Raw genomic sequence first — 16876 nt, 5'->3', positions numbered from 1 at the left:
GGCTCCCGTGATCCAGGGACAACTTCCCTGGGAGAACGCACGGCGCACCTCAGGCTGCTGCAACGTCATGCCGGCCTCTGCCGCCGCAGGCTCGCCCCGCATTCATACCCCTCCCTCCCCCCGGCCTGAGTGAGCCAGAGCCCCCGAAGCAGCTGCTCCTTTAACCCCGTCCTGTGTGAGTGAAGAATAGACGCCCTCAGGTGACCTACACGCAGAGGCGGATCCAAATCCAAAGCTGAACCCCGGGAGCTGTACGAACAAAGAAGAGAAAGGGAAATTTCTCCCAGCAGCCTCAGAAGCAGCGGATTAAAGCTCCACAAACAACTTGATGTACCTGCATCTGTGGAATACCTGAATAGACAATGAATCATTCCACATTCAGGAGGTGGACTTTGGGAGCAGGATATATTAATTTTTCCCCTTTTCCTCTTTTTCTGAGTGTATATGTGTATGCTTCTGGGTGAGATTTTGTCTGTATAGCTTTGCTTTCACCATTTATCCTAGGGTTCGGTCCATCCATTTTTTTTTTTTTACTTAAAAAATTTTTTTCTTAATAATTTTTTCCTTATTTTTTATTTTAAAAAATTTTTTAAAAAATTTTCTTAATAATTTTTTCTTATTTTTTATTTTAAAAAATTAATAAATTTATTTTAAAAATTAAAAAATTTTTTCTTAATAAATTTTTTCTTAATAATTTTATTTCTTTTTTTTATTATAATAGCTTTATTTTATTTTATTTTATTTTATCCTCTTTCTTTCTTTCTTTCTATTTTTTCTCCCTTTTATTGTGAGCCGTGTGGATGAAAGGCTTTTGGTGCCCCAGCCAGGCATCAGGGCTGTGCCTCTGAGGTGGAAGAGCCAACTTCAGCACACTGGTCCACAAGAGACCTCCCAGCTCCACGTAATACCAAATGGCGAAAATCTCTCAGGGATCTCCATCTCAACATCAAAACCCAGCTTCACTCAACGACCAGCAAGTTACAGTGCTGGACACCCTATGCCAAACAGCTAGCAAGACAGGAACACAGCCTCATCCATCAGCAGAGAGGCTGCCTAAAATTGTAATAAGGCCACAGACACCCCAAAACACACGATCAGATGTGGAAGTGCTCACTAGAAAGACAAGATCCAGCCTCATCCAGCAGAACACAGGCACTAGTCCCCTTCACCAGGAAGCCTACACAACCCACTGAAACAACCTTAGACACTGGGGACAGATACCAAAAACAACAGGAACAACGAACTTGCAGGTTGTGAAAAGGAGACCCCAAACACAGTAAGATAAGCAAAATGAGAAGACAGGAAAACACATAGCAGATGAAGGAGCAGGGTAAAAGCACACCAGACCTAACAAATGAAGAGGAAATAGGCAGTCTACCTGAAAAAGAATTCAGAATAATGATAGTAAAGATGATCCAAAATCTTGGAAATAGAATAGACAAAATGCAAGAAACATTTAACAAAGAAGTAGAAGAACTAAAGAGGAACCAAGCAATGATGAAAAACACAATAAATGAAATTAAAAATACTCTAGATGGGATCAATAGCAGAATAACTGAGGCAGAAGAACGGGTAAGTGACCTGGAAGATAAAATAGTGGAAATAACTACTGCAGAGCAGAATAAAGAAAAAAGAATGAAAAGAACTGAAGACAGTCTCAGAGACCTCTGGGACAACACTAAACTCACCAACATTCGAATTATAGGGGTCCCAGAAGAAGAAGAGAAAAAGAAAGGGACTGAGAAAATATTTCAAGAGATTATAGTTGAAAACTTCCCTAATATGGGAAAGGAAATAGTTAATCAAGTCCTGGAAGCACAGAGAGTCCCATACAGGATAAATCCAAGGAGAAACACGCCAAGACACATATTAATCAAACTATCAAAAATTAAATATAAAGAAAACATATTAAAAGCAGCAAGGGAAAAACAACAAATAACACACAAGGGAATCCCCATAAGATTAACAGCTGATCTTTCAGCAGAAACTCTGCAAGCCAGAAGGGAGTGGCAGGATATACTTAAAGTGATGAAGGAGAAAAACCTACAACCGAGATTACTCTGCCCAGCAAGGATCTCATTCAGATTTGATGGAGAAATTAAAACCTTTACAGACAAGCAAAAGCTGAGAGAGTTCAGCACCACCAAACCAGCTTTACAACAAATGCTAAAGGAACTTCTCTAGGCAAGAAACACAAGACAAGGAAAACACCTACAATAACAAACTGAAAACATTTAAGAAAATGGGAATAGGAACATACATATTGATAATTACCTTAAATGTAAATGAATTAAATGCTCCCACCGAAAGACACAGACTGGCTGAATGGATACAAAAACAAGACCCGTATATATGCTGTCTACAAGAGACCCACTTCAGACCTAGGGACACATACAGACTGAAAGTGAGGAGATGGAAAAAGATATTCCATGCAAATGGAAAACAAAAGAAAGCTGGAGTAGCAATTCTCAGATCAGACAAAATAGACTTTAAAATAAAGACTATTAAAAGAGACAAAGAAGGACACTATATAATGATCAAGGGATCGATCCAAGAAGAAGGTATAACAATTGTAAATATTTATGCACCCAACATAGGAGCACCTCAATACATAAGGCAAATACTAACAGCCATAAAAGGGGAAATTGACAGTAACACAATCATAGTAGGGCATTTTAACACCCCACTTTCACCAATGGACAGATCATCCAAAATGAAAATAAATAAGGAAACACAAGCTTTAAATGATACATTAAACAAGATGGACTTAATTGATATTTATAGGACATTCCACCCAAAGACAACAGAATACACATTTTTCTCAAGTGCTCATGGAACATTCTCCAGGATAGATCATATCTTGGGTCACAAATCAAGCCTTGGTAAATTTAAGAAAATTGAAATCGTATCAAGTATCTTTTCCGACCACAACGCTATGAGATTAGATATCAATTACAGGAAAAGATCTGTAAAAAATACAAACACATGTAGGCTACACAATACACTACTTAATAACGAAGTGATCACTGAAGAAATCAAAGGGGAAATCAAAAAATACCTAGAAACAAATGACAATGGAGACACGACGACCCAAAACCTATGGGATGCAGCAAAAGCAGTGCTAAGAGGGAAGTTTATAGCAATACAAGCCTACCTCAAGAAACAGGAAACATCTCGAATAAACAACCTAACCTTGCACCTAAAGCAATTAGAGAAAGAAGAACAAAAAACCCCCAAAGCTAGCAGAAGGAAAGAAATCATAAAGATCAGATCAGAAATAAATGAAAACGAAATGAAGGAAACAATAACAAAGGTCAACAGAACTAAAAGCTGGTTCTTTGAGAAGATAAACAAAATTGATAAACCATTAGCCAGACTCATCAAGAAAAAAAGGGAGAAGACTGAAATCAATAGAATTAGAAGTGAAAAAGGAGAAGTAACAACTGACACTGCAGAAATACAAACTATCATGAGAGATTACTACAAGCAACTCTATGCCAATAAAATGGACAACCTGGAAGAAATGGACAAATTCTTAGAAATGCACAACCTGCCGAGACTGAACCAGGAAGAAATAGAATATATGAACAGACCAATCACAAGCACTGAAATTGATATGGTGATTAAAAATCTTCCAACAAACAAAAGCCCAGGATCAGATGGCTTCACAGGCGAATTCTATCAAACATTTAGAGAGGAGCTAACACCTACCCGTCTCAAACTCTTCCAAAATATTGCAGAGGGAGGAACACTCTCAAACTCATTCTACAAGGCCACCATCACTCTGATACTAAAACCAGACAAAGATGTCACAAAGAAAGAAAACTACAGGCCAATATCACTGATGAACATAGATGCAAAAATCCTCAACAAAATGCTAGCAAACAGAATCCAACAGCACATTAAAAGGATCATACACCATGATCAAGTGGGGTTTATTCCAGGAATGCAAGGATTCTTCAATATACGCAAATCAATCAACGTGATACATCATATTAACAAATAGAAGGAGAAAAACCATATGATCATCTTAATAGATGCAGAGAAAGCTTTTGACAAAATTCAACACCCATTTACGATAAAAGCCCTACAGAAAGTAGGCATAGAGGGAACTTTCCTCAACATAATAAAGGCCATATATGACAAACCCACAGCCAACATCGTCCTCAATGGTGAAAAACTGAAATCATTTCCACTAAGATCAGGAACAAGACAAGGTTGCCCACTCTCACCACTATTTTTCAACATAGTTTTGGAAGTCCTAGCCACGGCAATCAGAGAAGAAAAAGAAATAAAAGGAATCCAAATTGGAAAAGAAAAGTAAAACTGTCACTGTTGGCAGATGACATGATACTATACATAGAGAATCCTAAACATGCTACCAGAAAACTGCTAAAACTAATCAAAGAATTTGGTAAAGTAGCAGGATACAAAATTAATGCACAGAAATCTCTTGCATTCCTATATACTAATGATGAAAAATATGAAAGTGAAATTAAGAAAACACTCCCGTTTACCATTGCAACAAAAAGAATAAAATATCTAGGAATAAACCTACCTAAGGAGACAAAAGACCTGTATGCAGAAAATTATAAGACACTGATGAAAGAAATTTAAGATGATACAAATAGATGGAGAGATATACTATGTTCTTGGATTGGAAGAATCAACATTGTGAAAATGACTCTACTACCTAAAGCAATCTACAGATTCAATGCAATCCCTATCAAACTACCACTGGCATTTTTCACAGAAAAATTTCACAATTTGTATGGAAACACAAAAGACCCCGAATAGCCAAAGCAATCTTGAGAACGAAAAATGGAGCTGGGGGAATCAGACTCCCTGACTTCAGACTATATTACAAAGCTACAGTAATCAAGACAGTTTGGTACTGGCACAAAAACAGAAACATAGATCAGTGGAACGTGATAGAAAGCCCAGAGATAAATCCACGCACATATGGTCACCTTATCTTTGATAAAGGAGGCAAGCATACACAGTGGAGAAAAGACAGCCTCTTCAATAAGTGGTGCTGGGAAAACTGGAAAGGTACATGTAAAAGTATGAAATTAGAACACTCCTTGACACCATACACAAAAATAAACTCAAAATGGATTAAAGACCTAAATGTAAGGCCGGACACTATCAAACTCTTAGAGGAAAACATAGGCAGAACACTCTATGACATAAATCACAGCCAGATCCTTTTTGACCCAACTCCTAGAGAAATGGAAATAAAAACACAAATAAACAAATGGGACCTAATGAAACTTAAAAGCTTTTGCACAGCAAAGGAAACCATAAACAAGACCAAAAGACAACCCTCAGAATGGGAGAAAATATTTGCAAATGAAGCAACTGACAAAGGACTAATCTCCAAGATTTACAAGCAGCTCATGCAGCTTAATAACAAAAAAACAAACAACCCAATCCAAAAATGAGCAGAAGACCTAAATGGACATTTCTCCAAAGAAGATATACAGATTGCCAACAGACACATGAAAGAATGCTCAACATCATTAATCGTTAGAGAAATGCAAATCAAAACTACAATGAGATATCATCTCACACCGGTCAGAATGACCATCATCAAAAAATCTAGAAACAATAAATCCTGGAGAGGGTGTGGAGAAAAGGGAACACTCTTGCACTGTTGGTGGGAATGCAAATTGATACAGCCACTATGGAGAACAGTATGGAGGTTCCTTAAAAAACTAAAAATAGAACTACCATATGACCCAGCAATCCCACTACTGGGCATATGCCCTGAGAAAACCATAATTCAAAAAGTGTCATGTAGCACAATGTTCATTGCAGCTCTATTTACAATAGCCAGGACATGGAAGCAACCTAAGTGTCCATAATCAGATGAATGGCTAGAGAAGATGCGGCACATATATACAGTGGAATATTACTCAGCCATAAAAAGAAACGAAATGGAGGTATTTGTAGTGAGGTGGATGGAGTTAGAGTCTGTCATACAGAGTGAAGTAAGTCAGAAAGAGAAAAACAAACACAGTATGCTAACAAATATATATATGGAATCGAAGGAAAAAAAAAAAAAAAAGGTCATGAAGAACCTAGTGTCAAGATGGGAATAAAGACGCAGACCTACTAGAGAATGGACTTGAGGCTATGGGGAGGGGGATGGGTAAGATGTGACAGGGTGAGAGAGTGGCATGGACATATATACACTACCAAATGTAAAATAGATAGCTAGTGGGAAGCAGCTGCATAGCACAGGGAGATCAGCTCGGTGCTTTGTGACCACCTAGAGGGGTGGGATAGGGAGGGTGGGAGGGAGGGAGATGCAAGAGAGAAGAGATATGGGAACATATGTATATGTATAACTGATTCACTTTGTTATAAAGCAGAAACTAACACACCATTGTAAAGCAATTATAGTCCAATAAAGATGTTAAAAAAAAAAAAAAAAAAACACAGTGAGAACTAGGAAAAAGTGCTCACACACCAACCTGAACCAGAGAATTAGAGAGGCTCATTGGAGTTTTCCTTATCTGTAAATTGATGGGTTTAGAATATATATGCTCTTCTTTTTTGTAGTTCCTACACTGTTTGTTTGTATTTAAAAGCCTTGAACATATAGGTACAGTGAATTAAGAAGTATTGAGAAATCTGTAGAAAATAGATGAGAAGCCTTTAAATGACTTGATGGAAAAGGTTTTGGTGAGTTTAGGCTAATAATCATCTTCATCATACATTATATCATTTATATCTGCTTTACGTAGGGTACTATATGAAGAATCAGAATATTCCCATTAATGACACCAGGCTATAAAATTAAATTATGTTTGGTCATCAGATTTTACCAAGGAAGAATGTAATGGTTAATTTTATGTGTCAGCCTTGCTAAGCTATGGCATCCAATTACGTAATCAAATTCTAATCTAGGTGTTATCATGAAGGTATTTTAAAGATTTGATTAACATCTATAATCAATTGATTTTAAGTAAAGCCTAGATACTGTGGATGAAATTCACTCAATTAGTTAAATGTCTTAAGAGCAAAAATTGAGGATTCCTGGGGAAGAAAAAATTCTGCCTAAAGACTATAACGTGGACTCCTGCCTGAGTTTCCATCCTGCCATTCTGCCCTATGAATTTCAGACTTGCCAGCCCCTACAAACATGGGAGCCAATTTCTTAAAATAAACCTCTTGATGTATGTGTGTATTTTACATTTATATTAATTTTTTATATGTTCATCCTATTGATTCTGTTTCTCCGGAGGACCCTTACTAATAAAAAGGGTGATTTACATAGTCATCATTATAGAGCAAATTTACAATATTTATAATTTTCTGATTATTATAAATGTATAGAAAGTCACATGGTGATAAAATGTAACCGTCAATTTGGGAGAAACATATATAAAGATAATCATAATTGAGTGTTGACAGAATATCTTTATTTTCCAATAATGTTATTCTTCCTTTTATTCCATTTCTACATACTCATTAACATAATTATGTTCTTGAGGAAGAGGATTAAATCATTTTAAATCAGTTGCACATTAGACTGTGAAAATCACTGACACATTATTCTTTCATATCACTATAAGGTAGAATAAAATAACCAACAGTCTATGTAATTTACACCTCAAACATGTAGAGTTAGCCTTCCATATCTGCAGGTTCTACATCATTGGATTCAACCAACCATGTATAGAAAATAGTCAAAAGAAAAATTCCAGAAAATTAGAAAAAACAAATTTGAATTTGCTGGGCACCTGTCACTATTTACATTGTATCAGTTATCAAAGAGATGACTTAAAGTATAAGGTAGGATGTGCACAGGTTATACGCATATGCTACATTTTATATAAGGGACTTGAGCATCCATGGATTTTGGTATTAGAGGGGGCTCCTGGAACCATACCTAGTAGGATGACTGTATATGTAATCTGGCCACGTGCTGAAATTCTTCTCAGTTTGACAAATGAGTATTTGTCCCAAAAACTAATTAAATGCATTTTAATGTAAAGAAGGAAAAGAAAAAAGTCAGTCGTAAAAAAAAAATTTTTTTTTAATAAAAATGTTTTGGTGAAACAAACAAACAAACAAAAAAAGTCAGTTGTATTAAAGGTATTTTAAAAAGATACCTCTCAACCATCTTTTCTTTTAAATAACCTGTGCTATAAACAAAACACATAAAATATAGAACTGAAACATGGTGATGTCATGCTACTAGAGCTTTGTCTCTAAGCAAAAATCATCTAGACCCAAGCCACCCTCTGTGAGGCATTCGGGGAATGAGATAGAAGGTGACACAGCAAACTTCCACCTCCTATCACACCCTCACCTCCTAGTCATGTCCAGAGGGGCCACCACACAGTCTGAACAGCAGTTGAATACATGTAAGTTCAGTATAGCAATGCCTGATTCCATCGTTCAGACACAGAATTAGAAATGTATAACTACTGAATAATTTTCTTCCTATTCAGATCCAGATTAATCTTTATATTTGTGTTATACAGGGTTTTGATGCCTTGTTTTAAATAGTGGCAAGCTCCCATGACCACAGGGACAAGGTTTCTCTGCATTACCAATCTTTCCCTAGCTCCTATCACATTGGATCCAGAATTCTATTGCCAGCAAAAACTTAATAATAAATGACAATCACACTTATAATATTGACAAAGGGAAATGCCAGCTCTTACATAAACTTCTAAATTAATCAAACACATTCAATCGACTTTAGTAAGGGCAGTTTTATGCACACACACATACACAAACACACACCCCCTTCATATGCACGTATACCTACATATATATGAAAGCACAATTCATTTTTATTTAGGCAGATTCAATATTCCCTAACCAATTTGTGTAACAGACAGTTTAGTTTAAATGCAATTGAATATAAAAATGATTTGAGCAAGCCTAGATGTCCTTTACATTGTTTGTTACCCTAAGATTATATAATTATATTGAATAAGAAAAACATGAAGTATATTTAGTTTCTTTTACTTGATTTGTATGCTGATTCTTTTGTTTGTTTTACTGTCACTTAAAAATCAAGATAACAGAACAATATTCATTTTCACTGAGAAATCTTGAGGTTTGTTTCTCCCTTAGGGAACCAGAAATGGAACATTCTAGTATTGATTAACCTATCCCTAGATTTTCATTCTCTGAGTTAAATAGATGTAAAAAAATATATATCAAAGTAGTTAACAAAGAATTTCAAGAAATGTGATAAAAAATCAGTCTTGCTTTAATTAGATGATGGTATATCAGTTTTGCTTCTGTATCTAATAAAATTGCGCTTCTATAATTGACAAATTATATAAGCTTGCTATCCCATAATTACCTCAGTCTTCAACTGTTACACATAACACCAAATTTATAGAAATAGAACTTAACTGATAACTTTTAAACTAATCAGTTATTATTTGCTATGTACACAGCAGTTGCTAAGAAGCCTTTATCCACTACTTAGATCAACCTAAGGCTTATGTATGCTGTGGGACTCTGTACAGCCAAAAGTGTCTTAGGAGCATTTATTCTTAATTTGAGGATATTACATGCCCTAGTGAAAAAAGAAAAAACAGTATTTTTACATTCTCCATTTGATAACAATGCTTTTTTTTTTCTTCTTTGTCCAAATCAAGAGAATCTACTAGGCTACATTGGGAGATTAAGGTTAATTAAATTGACTTTCTAGTAACCATTGTTATTCTTTTCCACTGAGCCATACAGTAGATTTTCTTATGGGCATAAAGGTGACAGCATTCTGCACTACTTCCAATATTGGCAAGAACCTTCCCACAGCCCTCCTATATTTGTTTGGGATGCAATCATTTTCCTTGATCCTGATAAAAGATAAATGTGCCTATGTATAACTTTCCACTAATTTTACAAAAGGGTAACAAAGAACTACCATACTGCTGTTTAATAACTTGTGAAATAAAATATTCTTAGAGTTACTGTAACTTTAAAAAGCAATTTTCCTATTTTCTTATCCATATAGAGCAAGGTTTATTAAGTACGTAACACAGAATGCACATTTTAAAAAAATCCATAGTCAAATTGATATGTTAATATATAAAATAATTTCTGGAGCTTTTAAAATAATACTTAACTATAAAATGATGACCTTAAGAACATTATAAATTGTAGGAAGCTTTATGGTGTGTGTGTGTGTGTGTCTGTATTAGTACCTGTTTTTCCACTTAGTACCTGTCTTAATGTTGAGAAGAACAATGATACCTTCTTCAGTGTGTAATGAGATGTGGTATACTAAAATTTAACATTATGCCTTTGAAATAGACATTTTTAACTTTGCAATATTAGAGCCTTATAATTCAAAACATTCCTCTATTTTTAAAAGATCTATTCTTATAAAAATTATAAATGCAAGGTTTTTCTTCTTCTTAAAAAACTTTAATTTATGAAAATCTTGCCTTTGGAACTGTTTCTCGTTGCAATCACAACTATAGTGATATCTCCTTTAAATGGTCCACATTTGAATATTATAGATTTCATGGAAAATTTATTTGAGCTTTTCTAAGGTGATTATAAATAGTGTTCCTGACATTAACAGTTTCCCCTTTTATGTTTAAGAAACTCTGTTCCAAAGTAACCAGAAACTGAAAAGTATCTTTCATTAATTTGATCAACTATGACATTGATATAGTTTCTTCTATTAAAATAACATATGATTAGAAATCAGGAATAAATTTTGAAAGGCTTTTTGGTTTGCACAGTTAAGGAAAAATATACCACCATAAGTGAGAAAAGAACCAAATTTTTCTCAGCTCACTGCAATTAGTCTTATTCTATTTGCAAGACTCTTTTTTTTCTCCAACATATATTTCTTAAATAGCTTTTGAAATTTTTATATATACATATATATGAGAGAGCTAGATGGAAAAGTATTGTATGAATTTACATGGGAATATTTTTCCACTTATAAAGGAAACTTATGTCCTACATGAAAATAAAACATTTTCAAAATGCTTTTGATATTTGTAGATGTATTTTCCAAAAAGTTTTTGATTACTGATATATGCCCTCTCATTAATTCAAACAATTGTTTTTAGTTTATAATGAGGACAAAATTATGAGACTAGTAGAATGCAAAATATAAATAAAAGATAGTATGTTTGCTTTTGTTTCTATTTTAAGCAGGGAGGATTTATATAATTTAGATTAAGACAGAAAAATGGTACAATTTTAGATTTAACAAACAGTTGTTATAATGCTTAAATTGTACCAGGTGCTTTACATATATTAAGTTATTTAATTCTTATAAAATAAGAATATATTATTAAGGAAGTTTTATTTTTATCACCATTGTACAGAAGAAGAAAATGATGCACTCTGGAATCCCTCTAGCTGACCAAGTTCATACAACAGATAACTGGCAACCCTGGTTTTGGAACCAGACATTCTGCCTGGGGAGGCTGTGACCATGACTCTGTGTAACCTCTCGGATAATTCAGTTTTACTCTCCTTATGTTATGTTGTTTATTTGTAAATGTTCAATAAATTCCAATTACCTTTATTATTAAATTTCCTATAAAAGATACAGGTGAGAGATAAAAATGGGAAGAGATTAAAATGTAGTTTGTCAAATTTTCCTTAAAACAAAGGGATATTTGATATAGTTTTTTTTTAGTGCTATGGCACTTAATTAATAAATTAATTAATTTATTTATTGAGTTATAGTTTACTTACAATATTATATTAGTTTAAGGTATGCAACATAGGGTTTCAGTATTTTTATATATCACACAAAATACAAAGTTTTTAAAAATATTGATGATATTCCCTGTGCTGTAAATTACATCCCTGTGACTTATTTATTTTATAACTGGTAGTTTGTTTGCTTGTTTTAGAATTTACATAATTACCTTAATTAACAGGTGAAAAGAAGACCCCTTACAATATATATTAAAATTTTTATTTTTTCCCAGTATCTTGTTTATCTTATTTCTTATTCTTACTGCTTTGTGTTTACTCTTTTTTATAAAAAAGCTTTCCAGCTCTTACATATTTTATCCATTCTACCATTTTTCTGTTTTCTGCTGTGTCCTCTTTTGTTTATTAATTAATTAAAATTAATTATTGATTTCTTCCTTCTCAATTATTTGACTGTATTTACTCTTCCTAATTTCTCAAGTTGAATGAGCAGTTATTAATTTTCTTTTTTATTTATTAGTTTAATAATTTAAGGATCTAGGTCTGAGGATTGACTTTATGCCCACCTTTAATGTATGTATATATACATATTTAATGTTTTGATATGTGATATTTAAATTTTTGTAATTTTCAAAATGGCATATAGTTTAGTTTTAAGTACATCTTTCATGCAGGAGGCATTTAATCCTGTTCCTAACATCTAATTTTACTGTATTTTGTTCAGAAGACCAGGATTCACAATTTCTGTTTTTGGGAATTTATGTATTCTTATTGTTACTCACAGATTAATTAATTGAAAATTACCTGGTTTATACACAAATCTCTCTCTGGTCTTTGTAACAACTAATAAACATGCCATTGGTATTCTTAAAGATGATCAGAATTTTGGCAATATAAATATTTTTCTTTGTCCTAGACAATTGTTCTAGTCAATTCTAAAGAGTTTTACTTGATTTTAAATAATGTTCTGGATAGGTATCAACATTTTGTCTTTCTTCTGTATTTAAACATAAATTTATTATAGTCCATGATTACCTTAATTTTGTATTCCCAGTGCTAAGTATTGTTCCTAATACATAGTAGGTTTTCAATGATAAATGTTTTGCTTTTGTTTTTAACATATTAGTAGTGAAATAAAATAAAGGTGGTAAATAAATTATGTCCGTGAAAAGGAGAGCAAAAGGTGAACAAAATCATCAAAACAGTAGCTTGTTATTGGGCAGAGATACAACCTAGATAAATGAAGTGAAGCATGAATACATTATTGTAAACTATTGGATCATATTTACAAAACAGTTTGACTTGAAAAATTAACTCAGCAAAATTAGAAATTTTTATACAAGTGAATTTTCCATTTTAGATATTTCTAGTGCTCCTGAAATGACCAACATGAGTATCTACTCTCTCCCTGTGACAACTCTTTAGCCAGGGTTATGGTAAACCTAAACCAAGTTGCATGCTAAATTTGCGATTTGATTTTAATAAATATACAAGCTAACCATTTGCATATCAATAAATTATTTTCATCATTTCCTAAAATGTTTTCCACAAATACTAGTTCTACGAGATTGATTGATTGATTGATTTCATAATAGAATATCTGTGGTTAAATATGTTTACACATCAGATTTCCCTCTGGAAAAAGTATAATGCAGATTAGCATATTAGGATGTCTTCAAAGTATTTGAATACAGAAATCTGCTGAATTTTGTTAAACATAGTATTCCAAAACTTACTCATGTATATGATTATGGAATTAAATACATTGTTATAAACCACTGAAAGAAATCAATACATACATACAAATATATCTGTGTGTATCAGTGCATACATCTATATACTAAACTATTTTAACATGGAATATACTACATTGGAAACAAAGGTCCAAAGGATAATTTAGCACTAAAGCTTTTAAAGATAGTTGACAAATCAAATTAATTTTTATAAGAATCTGATGATCAAAGATCTAATCTAAACTTTAAGTATATTTTGGGGGTACTTGTAAAGCTGATTTTCTTAGTTATATAGTGCTAGTTAAAGAAATTAATAGATGAGTCTATGGCAAATGCCACTTAAGATTCATGGATATGATACTATTTTTTCTTGAGATTCTTGAGTAGAAAACAAACTGTAAAAACATTAATTAAAAGAAAAAACAATTTTCATCTTAAAATTTGCCTTCTATAAGTAGCAAAAACCAACCATATTTGAAAAAAAATCTATAATTCAAATCATTTTTGAGTGTAATGCACAGGGATGAATTTAATAAAGGAGATTTTTAACTCTTTAATTTTGAGTTATTGATATATATAATCTATATTCTTGTCTGCTTACTGTTGGATAAATTGTTTTTGTATTTTACAATAATTTTTGAATGACTGAAGCTTAAGGGGTAAATTCAAGTAATGGAATACCCTGCCAAGTTTATTAAATTCTTAGTAAGTAATAGAATTTAAAATCCCATTGGTGTTCTTATATAAAAATTATTGTATGAGTATTAAATTATAGTATGATTATTAATACTTTATAAGACTTCTCCGAAACGAATGAGATACAGATACTTCTGGATTTCCTTCAACATCCTTTCTCCGTATTCCATAAAAATACACATTTTGGTTGGCCACCACAATATATTTTCCAGCTGTCCCTTCGGCTAAATGTTAGGCAATAGATTGCAAATAGAAGTATGTATAGGATTTTTTTGGCCTAATTTTCATCCTCTCCACCATCCTCCTGCCTGGGTTTTGGAGCTGCTCTCTTGGACCTTCCATTAGACGCAATACATCGTGAAGCAGCAAGTATAAAGAAGCCTGTTCCTGTTAGCACAAAGACCCACAGCAGCCTTGAACTTTTATACGTAAGTGAAAAATGTATTATTATTTTGTTAATGTCACATGTTATTTTGGGTTTCATGTCAGTTGCAGCTAAGCCTCATCTTAACTAATACAGAATTGTTGGAAGGGAAGAGGGATGATGCTGAGTAAATAGCCTGGCATTTTTATCAGTCATTCTTTACCTTTTAAGTGATTCAGGAGCACACTAGAGAGACATTGTATGCTGAATGTTTACGACATTACAAATGATACTCTACACTAATATCCCTGATTTCTCTACTACAACTTGTTTGATTAACCCCCCTTGACACTATTCTCAATTGAGGGAAAGCAAAAGTAATTCAGGACATTTTCAGAAATGTGGCTAATCTACTTTCACAAGCTTGTCAGCTGGGGTTTCAAGCTCAGGGTGACTCTGCAGTTAATTTTTTTTTTTTTTTTTTCTAATTTTCTAAGGGAAGGAGAGCTTTTCTAGTAACAAATCCTTCCCTTTATGTTGGACAAGAGTGTCTTTTCCTTGACTTGCTGTGTAACCTCCCTAAAATAAGCTTGGAACTAAGATCCCAAAGGATCATATCCAATTTAAGCCCTTCCAATTTAAGCTCTCTCTGCCAAAGGGAGACTAGATGGTTATTTTTTACAGTGACAGACATGAGCACAATACATCTCACTGAAGAAGAGATAGAGAATATGATTCATAGCCTTCATATGATTCATAGCACTCTCAGCTCACCAAGGAAAGAAAATGCATCTGGAATCACATGCCCTTTTGCTGTTCCTTGGCTTTCTCTCCATTAGAAAGAATTAAATTAAAAAGAATTACAAAGAAGGTGGCAACTTAGAGGAAAACTGGGAAGGAGGGCATAACAGGAAATTAAAGATTTCTAGAACTCATGTCAAATTTAAGGCACACTCATAGTGACAGCTAGTCAATTTTTAAAAATTCTTCATGTACTCTCTATCTACTAAATAGTACAAACATCAACTTTGATGCCCTAATGATATAGAAGAATGCAGTTCTTTAGTAGAGCTCAGTGTCCAGCAGAAACAAAGTTTGGTTAATTTAATCTCCAAAGCTATGATTGACTATCGGTGTACATTTTTAGATTGGACATTTTTCATTTTCTGCATTGCAAATAGTGCGGAAGAGTTCTCCACCTCAAAAGTGAAGCAAAACATATATCATACAATATAGGAGAGCAATTTCAAGGGTCAAATAACCTACTTTGCTTAATTCAGTTTTATGCATGAAGAAATAAATGTGGGGGTTTTATCCTAATTAAGAAGTGTCCGATTTTTCTATCACCTACTGCTGAATGTTAAATGTAAAATGAACCCATTTCTGAACAGGCTGAACACAAAGAATATTAATGCTGATTGTCTAATAGATGTGTCTCCAATGCAGTTCTCTCTCCAGTCTGACACAGATGAGCCCACTGGTGCCTTGTTTATTATGCCAGGTTGGCCCTACCACTTCCCATCCAAATCTGGTTTGAGACAGATCTTTGCCCTGATCTCTGCCCTTACATAGTCCATGGCAATACAGTGTGGCTCAGTATTATCTATGTCACCCCAAATATCTGATCTAGGTTGAAATTTCCTGATATTGATTCCTGGGCTCTAAATTATTCCCTCACCTCAGCCTATATTATCTTCGTGTCTAGTTATGTGATGAGTTTCATAGCCAGTGTCACTCTGAGCTACTTTCCTGTGGTCTTCTAGGCTCACTAGTTGCCTCCCTGAATGTTTATTTCCTACCTCCATTCTCTATTGCTAGGCCACCTCTTTCTTTGGGAACCATGAAGTTTCATTTTGGACACTCTCAGGTCAGATGTGCCTAATAGGAGACCAAAATTTGGATTGTATCATTTCCTCTTAGGTATCAGCTGACATATTTACTGAGTCCAGTGCCAGAGGTTGATGACTGTCCCAACTCCCCTTGTGTTACTGCACTGGTCAGCCTTATGTTTAGTTCAGTTCTACAGACATGCTCAGAACCCACTGTGTGCCAGACACTGAATATATTAAAATCAATAAGATATTGATTATATATTTGAGGAAAGTAACACATATGAAAATCAACAATATGTTCAATTATGTTGCTGATTGGGCCAGAGATTTAATAATTTGAAATAGCTAAAAGAAAGAAGATGGGTAGCTGTACTGGTCAAAAAGAATGTCCAGTTCTAAAACAAAATCACTGAATTAATTAGGAATAAGGCTGAGGAAAGAACCAATATAACTGCAGAATGTTCCTTGTGTATCCTTGTATCTCCAATTCCTAAAATATAGCATAGTGCATAGCTGAAATGCACTAAATGTTTACTGAATGAATTGCAGAATGAATGAATAAATGATTATTCCTCCAGTAACTT

General features: G+C 33.8%; 1 protein-coding gene across 5 annotated transcripts in view; it reads right to left on the bottom strand.

Annotated features, from left to right (window-relative positions):
• The window catches only part of PCDH9 (protocadherin 9), a 973394-nt gene that overhangs the window by 263300 nt on the left and 693218 nt on the right, over nt 1–16876 (bottom strand). The gene's annotated exons all lie outside the window — the stretch shown is intronic.

Source organism: Balaenoptera physalus, assembly GCF_965194825.1.
Source record: "Balaenoptera physalus genome assembly, chromosome: 18".
NCBI lineage: Eukaryota > Metazoa > Chordata > Mammalia > Artiodactyla > Balaenopteridae > Balaenoptera > Balaenoptera physalus.
The sequence above is the reverse complement of the archived record's forward strand: the minus strand, read 5'-3'. Positions and strand labels throughout refer to the sequence as shown.